The sequence below is a fragment of the Elephantulus edwardii genome, unplaced genomic scaffold, assembly GCF_000299155.1.
Source record: "Elephantulus edwardii isolate Elephantulus edwardi_28Jun2011 unplaced genomic scaffold, EleEdw1.0 scaffold00410, whole genome shotgun sequence".
NCBI lineage: Eukaryota > Metazoa > Chordata > Mammalia > Macroscelidea > Macroscelididae > Elephantulus > Elephantulus edwardii.
Window position 1 is genome coordinate 740507 of NW_006400160.1, and position 7032 is coordinate 747538.

Consider the following 7032-nt stretch of genomic DNA (forward strand, 5'->3'; position numbering starts at 1 on the left):
TATGATCCACACAGTCAAATGCCTTTGCATAATCAATGAAACACAGATAGACATTCTTCTGGTATTCCCTGCTTTCAGCACACACAAAATAATAAAATAAAATTAAAAATGGTGATTGATGGTATTCATACTATTTGGGACCAAGACACTTATGGTTGTTGGATAAATGGTCAATTCCTTGTTTATTTCACCAACGGATAACAAACAAACAAACAAACAAACAAACAAAAACTTCTACAATCTCAGATTACCAGCTTAAGAGAAACTTTTTTTAAGAGAAACTTTACAAGCAAAATACAAGATCTTAATTACACAAAGAACATAAAAATACAAGTAAGGTTTCTTTTATTCCTTTAGAGAAACCCATTAACAACCTTACAATTCACCAAAGTAAAGACATTTTCTCAGCTGTTCCTTTTGCTGGTATCTTTTTTCATCAGCCTTATCTTTACTGATAGGAGCCTAGGATGTTGCGCAAGACACATTCTGACGTGGAACTGAGTAAATAAATAACAAAGATAAACAAATTCTGCCTTGACAGTGCAAGTATCTACCTGTACGGTGGTGCAAAATACTTGTCATTTGAAGAAACACTGGTTGACTCCTCATATTCAGTATATAAAGGCCAAGCCACTGTGGGCCCACAAGTGATCTGAAGGCCTGAACGGATTCAGACATTTATTCACAGCTGCCCTGGTTAACGAAGCTTCCAGGACAATCAGAAACTGAACACAATCATGTATTTCTTAAGCCAGTCTACACAGTGAGCGGAAACAGGTCCTGTGAAGGCTGGTGAATAAATAATGTTTTGTCCACGTTCAAGACATTGATAAAGTCTGTCCCCTGCTTTTGGTGTCCCGTTACTTGACTGGGCTCACACGAGGTCTTCTGAGATGCCTGAAATTCTTGATTCTTTCCTGGGAATAGTTCAAGCAGCGGCGACAACGCGTGATGGTCGGAAGCATCAGGCCTGTCGTCTCCCGTGTGAGTTCTCGTGTGTCTAACGAGTTTGGCGATATTATAAAAGGTCTCCCCACACTGCTCACACTCGTAGGGCTTCTCTCCCGCGTGGATCCGTCTATGTGCATGGAGTCCGCTCTTCCTGCCGAAGGTTTTGCCGCATCCGTCACATTCGTAGGGTCTCTCCCCTGAGTGGATGCTTCTGTGTCTCGTGAGGGTGCTCTTGTCACAGAAGGTTTTCCCACATTCCGAACACTGGTACGGTCGCTCCCCGGTGTGAATCCTCTTGTGTGTGGTGAGGGCACTGCCTTCCCGAAAGGATTTCCCACACTCTGTGCACGGATACGGTCTCTCTCCTGTGTGAATCCTTCTATGGGCCGTGAGAGTACTTCTTTCACGGAAGGTCTTGCCACACTCATCACACTGAAAAGGCCTCTCACCTGTGTGCACCTTTCTGTGTGCCGTGAGGGAACCAGAGTCGCGATAGGTCTTCCCACACTCCTTGCAGGCGTACGGCCTCTCTCCCGTGTGAATCCTCCTGTGAGTGGTCAGTTTACTGCGGTTCAGGTAAGTCTTCCCACATTCTGGACATTCGTAGGGCCTCCCTCCTCGGTGACTTCTTCCGTGGTCGGTGAGTTCGTGAAAGGTGCGAAACCTTTTCCCACACTCCTTGCACGGGTACGGTCTCTCTCCGGTGTGCACAAGCGTGTGGCTGAAGAAGACAGAAATGTCCCGGAAGGTTTGCCCGCATTCCTGACACACGTACAGTTTCTCTCTCAGGTGGGTTCTCTTATGCACGGACAGGGCACTGCTGGTGCGAAAGGCCTTCCCGCACTGGTGACACGCGTAAGGTCTCTCTCCCGTGTGGGTCCTTCTGTGTTTCGTGAGGGTGCTTGTGTTACGAAAGGTCTTTTCGCATTCAGGACACTGATATGGTCTCTGTCCCGTGTGAATTCTTCGATGTGAAATAAGGGTGCTGATGTCACGAAAGGCTTTGTCACATTCCTTGCACTTGTAAGGTTTCTCGCCAGTGTGGATTCTCCAGTGCACAGTGAGCTTGTTATTTCGAGGAAAGGTTTTGCCACACTCCGTACACTGGTAGAGTTTTCCTCTCACGTGAATTCTTCTATGTTGGCTGAGCTTACGGGGGTTCAGAAACGTTTCCCCACATTCCTGGCATTCGTAAAGCCTCTCTGTGTTCTGAATTCTCCTGTGACTTGTGACGTCGGATGCATCTGTGAAGGTCGGAAAATGAGAAAGTGCTTTTTTGTGGTCTGTAGCTTTGTCACGATGATTTCTATCATCAGATGCTTTGCTGAGAACGACGGAAGGATTATGACAGGTTTCAGAGACGTCTGGACATTCATACTTCTCACCTGTGACATTTTTCTCGCATTTTTCCAAATTGGAACTTGTGTCCGCACTGTGACGTCTCCACAGGTTTATGTCTTGAGGGCTGCTCTGTGGTACGGTAAAATCTGGAATCTGGTTGAAGGTTATATAACGGTGAGTGTCTGTAGTATCTCCACAGATGTTCTCTACAGGGTGATTTCTGGTTTTAAAAAAAAAGGGGGGGAGAACAGGCAATAAATGTGTTCTCATTTGACCATGACATAACAGAAAGATACATGGGCTTTTTTGCAGCACAATGCTTTGAATTTGAGACTGTAGAAGAAACACTATTACCAAACTGGTTTAATAAACCAGGGGATTTTCAGAGAACGGTACCAAAAGGTAATAGTTAAAAAAAAAGAAATAAAGAAAATATTTTTTTTACACGTTTCTAAAGAGCCACAGACTTAAATAATGTTATTCAACAGGAAAGTATATACTTTGTTACAGTCAATTTTCAAAAACACCTGCCCTCCAGGATCCAATGGTGCCAAGCATTTTAAATAGAAAGAGCTTACCAGATACTGTTTGCCTGCACAAGAGGCTTCTCACCCACAGCTCACTGTAAACAAAATCCAGAGACAAACCTGGAGAGGAAGTGTTTGCTGATTGACTTAAAAGTAAGGGGTACACTGTTTGGGCATTTTTCATTAGTAATGTGTTGGGAAACAACATTGTTCTAAGTGGTGCAGCAATTGTCTGTCATTTTGCTGTGCAGAGATTACTTAAGGTTGCTAGGATATTGAAATCTGTGCCACGGGTGTGTGAAATGCCAAAAGGGTTTCCCATCGTGGATAGGTTTTGGTGGAGCTCCCTGATGAAGCCAGACAAGAAGCAGAATGGGCCATCTCTTTCCTAAATAATAGGCTTTTGAAAATCCTATGAACACTATACAAAATGGATAGTTATAGTAGTATAGTGATAGAGACCAGATTAGAAGTCAGCTGAAATGAGGAAAATCAGTAACAAATATCATTTAACAATCAGAACATAAAACGGATGATGTAGCTTGAATACTGGAAAACTGGAAATTGCTAAAAATTAAATAGAACACATGACTTAAATTACCATACTAGACATTCGTGAGATGTAATGGACCAGCTTTGGCCACTTTGAATCAGATAATCATATGGTACACGATTCAGGGAATGAAAAACGGAGAAAGAATGGTGTTCCGTTCATACTAAAAATGTCAATTTCAAGTTCTATCCTGAAGTACAATGTGTGAGTGACAGGATAATACCAATATGCAGGTAAAGGAAGACCCAGTAACATAACTATTATTCAAATGTATGCTCCTATATCTAGAGACAAAGAGAAAGAAATTGACAATTTTTACCAATTTTTGCAGTCCGAAATGGACCAAGCATGCAATCAGGGTGTGTTATTGATAACTGGTGACTGGAATGCAAAGGTAGGAAACAATGAAGAAGAAACAGTAGTTGGAAAATATGGGCGTGGTGATAGAAATGAGGCTGGAAATAGAATGACTGAATTTTGTATTTACAATGCTTTACTCATTGCAAATACTTTTCCTAAAAGACATAAAATATGACTTTAAACGTGGACTACACCTAATTGTCTGCATAAGAATCAGACTGGCTTTAAAACACAAAGAATCAGACTGACTACATTTGTAGAAGAAATTGTTGGAGAAGCTCAATATCAGCACTAAAAAGTAGGTCAGGGGCAGACTTGTGAGTCACACCATCAAATACTCATATGCAAGTTCAAACTGAGGCCGAAGAAAATGAAAATAGGTCCACAGGAACCAAGATATGATCTTGAATCAATTCCATCTGAATTTCATGACCCTCTTAAGAACAGATTGGAAGCACTGAAAACCAATGATAGAAGACCAGATGGGTTGTGGGATGATATCAAACATGAAGAAAACAAAAGATCATTACAAAGACGGAGGAGAAAGAGAAAATCGAAACGGATGTCAGAAGAGACTCTAAAAATTGCACTGGAGTGTCAAGAAGTGAACTTGAAAATATGTTGAAGTGAAAGAAGTGGACAGATGATTTCAAAGGGCAGCTCGGGAAGACAAAGCAAAGTAGTATTATGACATATGCAAAGAGCTGGAATTGGAGAATGAAAAGGAAAAAAAACTCGCTCTGCATTTCTCAAGCTGAAAGAATTGATAGACACATTTAAATCTTGTTTCTCAGTATTTTAGGATGTACTGTATGTTCTAGAAAGCATCAAAAGAAGATGGAGGGAATACACAGAGTCACTGTCCCAGAAAGAATTGATTGACACTGAAAAATTTCAGGAGGTCTCATATGACCAGAAGCCAAATGTAATGAAGGAGGAAGTAGAAGTTGCACTGACAACACTGGCAAAAAATACGGCCCCAGGAATCAACGGGATACCAATTGATTTGTTTCAATTAACAGATGCAGCCTTGGATGCACACATCAGTCTATGCCAGGAAATTTGGAGGACAGCTGTCTGGTGAACAAATTGGAAGAGGTTCATATTTGTTCTCATTCCCAAGAAAAGTCATCCAAGTGAATACGGATATTATTGAACACTATCAATTTCATATACCAGCAAAATACTGCTAAAACGGCCAGAACAAGACACAGATAAGAAATTGCCAGAAGTTCAATCAGGATTTAGAAGAGGCCACGGCACCTGGGATCTCATTGCTGATGTCGCATGGATCCTGGCTGAAAGTAAGGAATACCAGAAAAATGTCTCTTTGTGCGTTATTGACTATGCAAAGGCATTTGGCTGTGTGGATCATGACAAGATGTGGCTGACACAGAGAAGAATGGAAATCCCAGAGCACTAGGAACCTAGACCTGGAGCAGGAGGTTGTTGTGTGAATGGAGAAAGGGAACACGGCATGATTTGGAATTAGGAAGGGTGTCCATCAGGGCTGTATTCTGTTTCCATACCTATTCAATCTGTATGTCGAGCAGAGTATCCAAGAAGCTGGACTCTATGAAGACGAGTGTGGCAGCAGGATAGGAGGAAGACTAATGAATGACTTGCATTATGGAGATGACACCACATTGCTTTGTTCACAGTGAGGAAGACTTGAAGCACTTGTTGCAGAAGATCAAGGAATGCAGCCTATTGTATGGCATTGTATTTCAATGTCAGGAAAACGAAGATTCTTACCACTGGCCCAATAGGCAGTGTCATGATGGACAAAGAGGAGAATGAAACTGTTAACAGCTTCATCTTGCTTGGATCCACAATTTACACCCTTGGTATGAGCAGTCAGGAAATAAGGAGATGCATTGCACTGGGAAAATCTTCAGTTAGAGACCTTTGCAAATTATTGAGTAGTGATTTGAATAAGAGGACTATTCCTTGGAGGAAGAATTGACGTTGGAAAGAGTGAAAGGTCGGTGAGGGAGAGGAAGACCCTCAATCAGGTAGCTTGACACGGTGACTGCTGCAATGGGCTCTGTGTGTCAGGAAGTGTGTGGACGGCACAGAATAGAGCAGGGTTCAGATATTTTGTTCACAGGGTCACTATGAGTTGTGCTTGACTAGAAGGCAACTAACAAGAAGTGCATTTCCACTCTGTAGTTTCTGAACTGATGCGAATGAACTCATAATGCTGGCATTCGATCCAAAGCCTCACAGATATGTCTGCTGTGACGCGTGAAACGTGAATACTTTGAATCTCTGCAAGAACCACATTTTCAAATGAATCAGACTCACCTTAAATCGTCCCCTTGGGTTTTATGCATATTTTCATGTTCATGTAACAGACAGAGCCAAGGATGGAAACGCTTTAGCAACTGAATCAGTCCATGCTCAGTAGATAATAATCCTCCTTCATGGATGTCCGGAATACCTGACACAAAAAAAGAACTCTATTTCAAAATATGAAATAAACAGGAATACAAGTGTTAACAGAAAACTTAAAGAGGGTGGACAGGGAGAAAGGTGCAACGGCGAATGCATGGAATCTGTACATTTTCATTACAATTAATTTAAAAAAACAAAAACAACAACAAAATCCCAGAAAACTGATTTGCACACAAGCACAAAGGTAGTCACATTTTCACACGTGAGAACTCTGGCAGTGGACTCAAAGTGCTTCTCTGGGAACCACGGGAAGCTGAAATCACAAAGATAATGATATAAAATAATTTCCTCTCAGGAGCTGCCTAGAAAGGTGCCTGATACCTCACAGAAACGATGGACAACACGCTAAAAAAAACGTGGCCAGAAGATGAGTCCTCAAACAGAACCCTGATCTGTGAAGTTTACCAAGACGCTTTATCTGTCTGTTTCATTCAAATGTAAACCCCTCCAAAGAAGAGAGGCCCCTCAGAAATTATTTGTTTTATGATAGTTTCTAAAACATATGCCTTGAATAAGTGTTATTTCCACTGTCTTCAAACGTTTCTAAGCCTCTACTGAGAAGACAAATGGGTCAAATTACGGAGTTGTCTTATGAGCAGGGGAGGCTTGATGTCTGCGTAAAATTTTCCTTATGGGAGAGTCGTGAAGCCACTACAAATGGCTCTTAAACGGAAACAGGTATTTTATTTTCTCTGGACACCTACAAGAGGGATGTTCATGAGTCCAATAGCTCTAAGTATAAAAAGATTTTCAAATATATACAGTGCTTTTTGACCCAGCATTTCCACTACTGGGAATATACCCCAAAGAGACCATAACTGACATTCAAGCAGATATATGCAC

At 41.7% G+C, this 7032-nt stretch overlaps 1 pseudogene; it reads right to left on the bottom strand.

Moving 5' to 3' along the window:
- LOC102877658 overlaps positions 1 to 7032 on the bottom strand; it is a 79750-nt pseudogene that overhangs the window by 44661 nt on the left and 28057 nt on the right.